Source organism: Gossypium hirsutum, chromosome A03, assembly GCF_007990345.1.
Source record: "Gossypium hirsutum isolate 1008001.06 chromosome A03, Gossypium_hirsutum_v2.1, whole genome shotgun sequence".
NCBI classification, from domain to species: Eukaryota; Viridiplantae; Streptophyta; class Magnoliopsida; order Malvales; family Malvaceae; genus Gossypium; species Gossypium hirsutum.
The window spans coordinates 71,682,209-71,691,488 of NC_053426.1; positions in this window are offsets into that span (position 1 = coordinate 71,682,209).

Consider the following 9,280-nt stretch of genomic DNA (forward strand, 5'->3'; position numbering starts at 1 on the left):
GTCCCAGACGTGGTCTTACACGAAATCACATATCAAAAATTCTATGTCATGACATATGTATCCTAACTATTCCTATGGTTCGTATGAGACTTTTCGGAAGTCGTCACATTATCGAAACTTTCTCAAATTTCACATATTTCACTCTCAAATCCATTCATCACAATTTAAATATCATGTAAAAAATTAATAATTCAATTCAAAAAATTTATTTGTATATCGACTTACCTCGTACAGATTCAAATTAACGGAATCGACTACTCGACGACTTTCTACTTTCCCCAATCTAAATCCATTCTCTTTGGTTTTTAATCTATATAAATTCAAATTTAACTTATTCAATCTCACATTCACTCAAATCAATCCATTTACACATATTTAGGGCATTTTATAAATTAGCCCTCACAAAATTTCCATATACACATGCTTAGTCGAATTTTCATGTAGTTCATATAAACCCATAAATTTCATTTATTTCACATTTTAGTCCCTCAAAATCTTATTTTCACAATTTAACCCAAATTACTCAAATTCATCAAAAATCCTAATACAAAACATATGTATCTATCATCAAGCTTCCATATTTCATCAACGAACATCACAAAGCTCATAAAAGCATCAATGGCATAATTCAAAATCATCATCAAATTCAGAAATTGAGACATGGGCTTGATAGCATACAAAGAAACGATCAAAAAATGTAGAAATTATTAAAAATCGAGCAAAACATATACCTAAATCAAAGAGGACCAAGGCTGAACCCTAAACAAGCTTTTATCTTTTCTTTTCCTTTGATTTTTGGTAAGGATGAACACAAAATGACTAATATCATGCCTTTGTTTTTTTTTAATTATCATATTAACCAAATACCAATTTTACCCTTTGTTGTAAGACCATTTAATCATTAAACATAAGGCCATTTATGTCCATTAATCTTTTCAATAGCATAATAGAAACATAAGGACCTTACAATTAAAAAGCCATAGCGAGTAGGCACTTTTAACATATAACATGCAACTTTTACATTTTATACGATTTGGTCCTTTTTCTAAATTAAGGACACAAATGATCAAATTTTCACACGAAAATTTCACATGTATCAATTCATATATTATAAGCACGAAAAATAATATTAAAATATTTTTCTGACTAGGATTTGTGGTCCCAAAACCACTATTTTGAGTAAGGTCTAAACCGGGCTGTTACACCTACTCAAAAAAGTTGTCCGGTTCAACTGAAAGTTTCATTACCTCCATATTCACAAAGATTGCAACAACACAAGTAGAAACATGAGGTGCAATTCAAGAAGCTTTTGGATGTTTTGAAGCAGATACACATCAATATTCCATTGATAGAGGCTTTAGAACAAATGCTAAATTATGTGAAGTTTATGAAGGATATATTGTCCAAGAAGAAACTACTTAGTGAGTATGAGACTGTTGCCTTGACAAAGGAGTGCAATACGTTCCTGTAGAAAAAACTGCCACAGAAATTGAAAGACCCAGGAAGCTTTACTATACCCTGTAACATTGGTGAATCTTACTATGGTAAAGCTTTGTGTGATTTAGAAGCAAGTATCAACTTGATGCCTAAGTCTATTTTCAAGATGTGAGGGATAGCTGAAGTAAGACCTACAACTGTGACGCTTCAGCTAGCGGATTGATCTTTAGCATATCCTGAGGGAAAGATCGAGGATGTTTTGTTAAGAGTCGATAAATTTATTTTTCCTGCTGATTTCATTGTCTTAGTTTTTAAAGTAGATAAGGAAGTGACAATCATCCTTAAAAGACCTTTCTTAACCACGGGAAGAACGTTAATTGATGTGCAAAAAGGTGAACTCATCGTGCATGTTCAAGACGATCAGGTAACCTTTAACATTCTTAAAGAGATGAAATTTTCTAATCTAGCATAAGAGTGTTCAGTTATGGAAGAGATAGAAACCTTGGTTTCTATGGCAAGCAATTTTGAAGAAGATTTATTGGAGAAAGCCTTAGATCTTGACCTTTTGGAGGATGAAGAAGGTGAAGAAAACATGGCGTTGATGAAAGCCAATATGAGAAATTTTATTCAATCCACACGGTTTGAAATTTTATTCATAAAATCTCAAATAGAGGAATTGAAGTCGATAAAGCAAAGGTGGATGTAATTGAAAGATTATCGGCCTCCATGAATGTGAAAAGATTCAGAAGTTTCTTTGGCCATGCCAGTTTTTACCGAAGGTTTATCAAAGATTTCCCAAAAATTTCTAAACCGTTGTGTTTGTTGTTAGAAAAAGATACAAAGTTTGATTTCAACAAATCATGTTTGAAAGCTTCTGAAGATCTGAAAAAAGGGTTAATCACAGCCCCAATAAACGTTACACCTGATTGGAACTCACTTTTTGAGTTGATGTGCGATGCAAGTGATTATGTTGTTGCAGCTGTGATGGGTCAAAGAAGAAACAAAGTGTTTCACCCTATTTACTATACAAGTAGAACTTTGATGGGAGCCCAACTCAATTATATGGTAACCAAAAAGAAACTCTTTGCAATAGTTTTTGCTTTTGACAAATTTCGCTCATATCTTATAGGTACCAAAGTCAAAATATTTACTGACCATGAGGCCATTAAATACTTACTCACGAAGTAAGATGCGAAACCGAGGCTAATTCGTTGGATACTATTACTTCAAGAATTTGACCTTAAGATCCAAGATAGTAAAGGTGTCGAAAATCAAATAACTGATCATCTGTCGAGGTTGGAACAAGATGAGGTAACTCGATCATGTATGCCTATCAATGAGAATTTCCCAGATGAACACTTATTTGAGGTAAGTCGAATTCATGAAACACCTTGGTTTGCTGATTTTTCCAATTATCTTGTATGTGGAATAATTGCCCCTATATGGGCCTTATGTGATTGGTGGGTCAAGTAGACAAAGATTGACCTTTTAATCCAAGTTTTTCCCTTTGATGAAGGTGATATCGCAATACCCAGAAGAGGATATTGTGATATCTTGGACAATGTTGAACTTGGGGGTCTTCCTTGGGAGGTGAATTTCGTGATACCCAAAGAGGATGTCGTGATACCACTGAAGGGTCTCTTTGGTCTTCTATACTTGTAGCAACCTATTTTTCAGTGGTGTCAAAAATATTGGTTTTGGGACCACAAATTAGAAAGTAATTTATAAATATTATTAATTAATATTTATGAGTCAATTATAACAATATATTTGATTTTGGTTTAATAATTTTTGCTAATTTAATGAATAGTAAAGTAAAAGTGGTTTGTCCCTAAAGTCAAGTGATTTTGGAAAATGAGGTTTTGGGAACTCGATTCTATAAATCGAGCCCATAAATATTTTAATCAAATATTTACAGATTTACTATATTGGTATATTGAAGTTTGGTTCACAAATTTTAGTGATTTGATTGTTAATTAAGAAAAAAGGACTAAATCGTAAAAGTTACAAAAATTAATCACTATTGAATTCAAAGTGGGAGGATTAACATAGTAAATTGACCATAGTTTAGCATAATAGATAGATTATGAGTGGTAATTAATTCAATTACATGTTATTTTAATTATATATGTTAAAATGTTTATAATAATATTATTAAAAATAAAACATAAGTAAAATATTGTCATCATTCCCATTTTAAGTCTCCTTCACCGAAACTCCATAGTTTCAACTTCTCCAAGCAGACTTCACTGAAACTCCATAGTTTCAACTTCTCTAAGCTTCGGTCTTGCTTTATTTTATGCATGTAAGTCTTTTGGAAATCGATTTTTTGTAAATTTTATGTTTTTGAGATTTTTGCAACTAGGTCTAACTAACTTGTAACTTCAATTTCAAAATTGTTAAAAATTTTTAAAATTTTTCTCTGATGAATCTTAGATTTTTTTTATTATAGAAATTGATATATTTGGAAGCTACGAAATGTTTTAGGGGTATTTTGTTAAGTAATTTTGGTTAGTTTTAAGGTTAAGGACTAAATTGTTAAAATAGTAAAATTATATGAAATTATTATGAAAATTTTTTAAATGTGGTATGTATAGGGATTATAGGAAATTTGGCTAACATGAATTAGGATTAAATGTGGTTAATTTGAAAGTTTCGGGTTTAGAAACTAAATTGAATAAAAAGTAAAAGTTTAGGGTAAAAGCATAAAATAATGATTAAAGGTCACATATATGAATTTCAGTATTTTATAATAATTTAATTTGTTAATTGAATAAAATTATTATATTTAGATTAAGAAATGAGTCAACCTGACTTTAATTACGGGAAAGGAAAGTCAGAGGAGAAATCGTCTATGTTGCGTTTGTAACTGTTTTTTATTAGGTAAGTTCGTAAATTGATTGAATTAATTATTTGTTGTTTTTTTATTTAATACATATCTATTTCTGTTATAATTGAGTTTAACTACTTGAGATTGGCATGTTATGATTGAACTAAGTTGTGATGATATTCAAATTGAGTACTATGTTTGGAAATGTAAAATGTAATAACCCGATTTAGGACCTAGTCAAAATAGTGGTCTCAAGACCACAAATCTGAAGTCAAAAAACTTATTTTATTATTATTTTGGAGCTATAGCATGTTTATATGAATGCATGAAAAAATTTGGTGAGTTAATTTTGACGTTTGTGAGCCCAATTGCGAGAAAGGACTAAATCGCATAAAGTGAAAAAGTTACCAATTGATAGAAAAAGGTGTTATTTTATTAGAGAATCAAAATTGGGGGAGGGCAAATAGACCCTTAAATGAAAGCATAGTCAGCCATAGAGTCAAAGAGCGGACAAAATTTTCAAATTTGGTGAGTTAGGTGACTTATTTTTGACTAAAATAGAAACAAATAAAAAAAGATGATACCATCCCTTTTTCCATCTTCTTTCTCAATAAATTTTTAGCAATTTTTGGTGGTTTTGAACCTCAAAATTCCCAGCAACGTATCATCCCTAGAAGTAAGTGATTTCCATACCTTTTGTTGATGATTCTTGCATTTTTGAGACATCTGAAGCATGAGCTTTCAAATGAGGGGTATATGTTGCAAAATGATTAAGAGTTTAGGGTTTTTCCATGGATGGTTTTGTAATGGTTTCTGAGTTTTTATGAGAGAATATGAGTCTTATTAGTGTAATAGACAACTTTTGTGAAGGGTGTTAGCATGAAAACACCTAAAGGGGCTATTTTGCACAAGTTGTAAAATAGTTGATAAATGTGTAAAAAATAACAAATTTGGAGTTGCTATAAGAGTAAAAAGAGTTGACCTAGGCTTAATATGCAAATAAGTTTGATAAAATCGATTTTCGAGTATAGGGGTAAAATAGTCATTTTGCCAAAATCTAGGGGCAAAATGGTCATTTTATCGAAGATGTGAATTTTTAATTGTTTAATTTTATTTAGTGACTAAATGGGTGTATTTTGCTAATATAGATCAAGAATTGTCAAATCTGAACCTAGACCGGGGGAAAGCTAAGCAAATCGACTAAACTAACTAGTCGTGTTCGTTTTGTAATCCGAGGTAAGTTGTATGTAAATAATACAACTACATTGCCACTATATGTGTTTGAATTGTCATTGAATAGATATGGCATGAATTGCTTGATTGTGGAATTGAGAATGTGTATTGATCATTGAGATAGTAGAATTCCCGTTGGAACCTTAGGAAGTAAATCAGATATTCTTGCCATGACATTTGGGTCACTGGTGTGAGCTAGTGTAAGACATGTCTGGGACATGCATTGGCCACAATATGAGAGCCAGTGTAAGACCATGTCTGGGACATGGCATCGGCATTGAGACGAGTGCTAGTGTAAGACATGTTTGGGACATGCATCAGCCTCGAGACGTAAGCCAGTGTAAGACATGTGTAACACCCTGAATTTTGGGCCTAGAAGTAATGGGCCTTGAGTTTGGGATTGGTTAGAAGGCGGCTTAAATAACTTAAATGTGTTTAAATATTTTATAATTGCATGTTTAGTTTAATTGTTAAGTGATTTAGGAAGGGTTGGTAGTGTGGAAAAAATCCTGGGTTCGATCTAGGGCTTTAGCAAAATTTTGCATTTTTTTAAAAGACCCTGAGCATTAGGTGGAAGACTTATTAATAAGGCCTGATAAAATCTGACACAAGGAAATTCTTGGCCTAGTGGAAAAAGGCATTGGTAGCAACCAGGAAGTCTAGGGTTCAAGTCCTGGCCTTGGCGAAATTTTTTTATTGCGCATATGATTAGTAAGGAAGCTAGCGTTTAGGCCTTATAAATATGTTTGGTGAAAATATGGCACAAGAGCGCCTGGGGGCATTGGCGAGAAGCATGCTATGGATCTGAGAGGTTGCAGGTTCGAATCCCAGGCCTGGCAAAGTTTTAAATTTTTATTCTTTAAGGAAACTGAGACTTAGGCATATAAGACTTATAGTTAATTGTGATCGAATGGTGGCACAAGATAGTTGCGGTGCAGTGGCCAGTAGCGTGTTGGGAAGTTGGAGGGCTAGAGTTCGAGTGGTTTCATGTGTAAAAGGGAATTCATTTTTTCTATGCAACGCAAGGAAGGATTGCCATTTGGTGGAAGCAATTTGAAAGCCATTGTTGGCTAAAATCAAGGTCACAGTGGAGACAAGGATAAAGATTAAGTGTGGATATGATGGTGATAAAATTGGAGAAATTGAATGGAATTTAACTTGACGAGTTTAAGTCAATTAGGGAAGTAGGTTTGTATTTTTTTAGTATATATACGTGTGTCGCATGGGCAAGTAAGGGCATTTGTGGTTTTTTTGTGCTTCAGTCACATGTTCTTGGGGAAATTTCTTCCAACCTCTTGACTCTTTTGTTTTGTTTTTTTTTTTGCAAATACCTGAGTAATCTCAAATATTTCATCTCATTTTTTCTTTAAGCCAAACTCTTGATCTTGTCTTCCCTATTTTAATCAAATCAACCTCTTCCCTCATTAACTTAGCCAGTTGCTTCTTTTTTATTTAAGAGCCGATTCATACACTTTGGGGGTTGATTTCTTGTTGGCAAGCGATTTAACGATCGGTAAGTGAATTAGATCTTCTTTGGCTTTTGTTAAATATTTCTTAGTTCTTTTGTTTCTACACTCTTAAAAGCCGATTTTTCTTTATCTTTTCCAATACCATTACTTTTGTTAACCTATGGTTTCTCCATTTAGTTCTTGTTTTCCCTCTCACTCAAGAGTGTGATCGCTGGCTAAGTATTAGTTGATGGGAAAAGGGGGTTCTAGCAGAGAGGTTGGGGTAGAGGCTCCCAAGTTTAAGCGACATAAGGTGTCAGTCGTTAGGGACTTTCCGCCTGGATGTGGAAGGGGGACTACGTCAGATTTTGAATTACGTAGGCAGATCGCAGCCGATCAATCTAGTCAAGGCAAGTTTAGGTTGTTCTTCAATAAGTAGTGGATTTATTTTGAATTAATGGGATGTGACTAATGGAGTATAATGTTGAATATAGGTTCAGACGATTATGAATACTTAGTACTCCAAGTGATAAGGTGTGTACTTCTACCCTATGATAGCTTGATATAAAGTCGAAGGTGTGTACATACACTGCACACACGTTAGATCGGCAAATCCCGAAATACCGAAAAGTCGAAAGTCTGGCTACGATAGTCTTGCAAGTGTGCGAACACTCGTAAGGGGGAAATCGATACGTTGATAAAGGCCCCATATGTGATCTCATGGATCTGGGCCGTACTTAGGCCATCTGGGCCGAAATGGGCTAAATGGGCCCGATGGTCCGTGGGCCCAAAATAAGCGAATTTGTTGATTTGGTAATAAGTGATGAACTAGTCATGTTGGTTACATGGCTTGGAATTAATTTGGGTCGGATGGGCCATATGAACGTGATTTGGGCCTAATGGGCCATATGAACGTGATTTGGGCCTAATAGGCCATATGAATGAGATTGGGCCTAGTGGGCAATATGCATGTATGTAGACTTGTTTGGGCTTTGTAAGGGGTTTTGGGCCTAGTATCTGATAACTGCTTAAACAAACGTAAAACTTAATTAATTAATTAATCGTGACTGTGGACAAGTCATAGGGTTAAAGTGTGGCAATGGGTATATGCATGTCTAGGATTGGGTCTAGGGAGAGCTTGGTACTTAAGTGGTCTTAATGACTCACCTCCTCTTCGCTGGAATCCTACCTGGCGCATAGTATCTATTCACTTTATCCAACGGCGACTTGTTAACGGGTCGAGATAGGTAATAAACCCATAATAAAGGGAAATTATCGAAATGTCCCTAAGGAAAAAAATACTAAAATACCCCTATGTGTTGAATGTAAGATTTATGAATGTTACATGTATACCTGCTGCATTCATATGATATTCTGTTTAGGTTGCATATGGGTTGGGAATTATGGAACGGAGGAAGTATATGAGGATCGCGTGGTTGTTTGACGACCGTGGATCCACCAATGGCTATTAAGCCCAATATGTGATTAACAGCTTGCTGCAATGAAGGTAGTACCGTAACCGGGCTACCATTGATGTGTATCGAATGGGTGGGTCGATATTTATATCCCTACATGATGTGTACCGAGGGACGAAGTTGGTGTGTAACGGTCGGATTATTAGGATGGGTTGCACACCATTGTATGTATGATATTATTGTGATGTGGGCTTCGGCCTAATTGAGGCTAATATGGGCTAAGGCCTAAAGGCCACCATTATTGAATTGGGCTCAGGCCCAGAATGATTGGTGATTCCTTTATACTCATTGAGGGTTGTACACACTGAGTTTTCGAAACTCACCCCCCTCCTTTTAAATTTTTCAGGTGATCCTCAGTAGGGGGTTCAACGGATGGAGGGACTCGGAGGTAGCCAACTAGCAAAAAGTTTAGACTTAGTCTTTTATGTAATTTTTAATATTTTTATTTTAAATTATTATTTTTGATTTGGAGTGTAATAAGGCCTTTCCTCTGGTTATCATTTCAAACTAGGATTATTACTATTTTTATGTTTTATATTTGTTAGAAGTAGAACATGGTTTTTCCTAAACCATAACTTTTTTTTTAAATACTACGTTTCTGTAACTTAAATTTTAAATGACAAGTTTTCATAGATCATCTGTTTTAAATAAATCTTCCGCAACTGAAAAGAAATTTTACAAAGTAATTATTATCATACAAGAAGGAATAGTTTTTTAATACATCTCGCTTTGAAAGCAACAAATACAAGCTGGGATTTTACTCAAGGTTTTTATTTTAAAGAAGGGTTTTCAATGAAAACAAGGTTTTTGAAAAACACTTCAATATGACATGGTAGTTCGGTCATAACGTTTAGGCC